This window comes from Arachis ipaensis, chromosome B07 (assembly GCF_000816755.2).
Source record: "Arachis ipaensis cultivar K30076 chromosome B07, Araip1.1, whole genome shotgun sequence".
Taxonomy (NCBI): Eukaryota; Viridiplantae; Streptophyta; class Magnoliopsida; order Fabales; family Fabaceae; genus Arachis; species Arachis ipaensis.
In genome coordinates, this window is record NC_029791.2 from 58,306,779 (window position 1) to 58,307,335 (window position 557).

The window sequence follows — 557 nt, forward strand, 5'->3', positions numbered from 1 at the left end:
TATTTAATTTACCAATATATCAAGCAAAATTTTTATGTAAAAATTAATTAATAAGATTAAGTATCTCTGCAACAACAAATATATCATAACTTAGGGATATTTATTTTATCTATATTTGACTTATATATTATGTGCCATAATTAGTATGCCCAAAAAATTAAATAATATTTGTCTAAACAGTATCAATAATATATACGAGAGTCTAGTTTTATTATCTCAAAAATTTAGAGTAGTTCAAAGTTAAGACGATCGGTCAATGACGAAGAAGCGAAGATGAATAGATCATCTATGACCTATAAATCGAAGAGTAAGGCAATAATCATGTCTTTGAACATTTTGATTATGCAAATAATAGACATGATATAACTTTTTATTAATTTATCATTTAAAACTTATTAGTAGTGTTTATCTGTATTATTAATTATTGTGATATGACTATTATAAAAGTTCGTTACCTAAAAATTAATTTTTGAAGTAAAACTTTATCAAATTTACTAAAATTTATAGTAAATAAAAAATAAATAAATGTCAATGAGTAATAGCTCAAATGGCATATC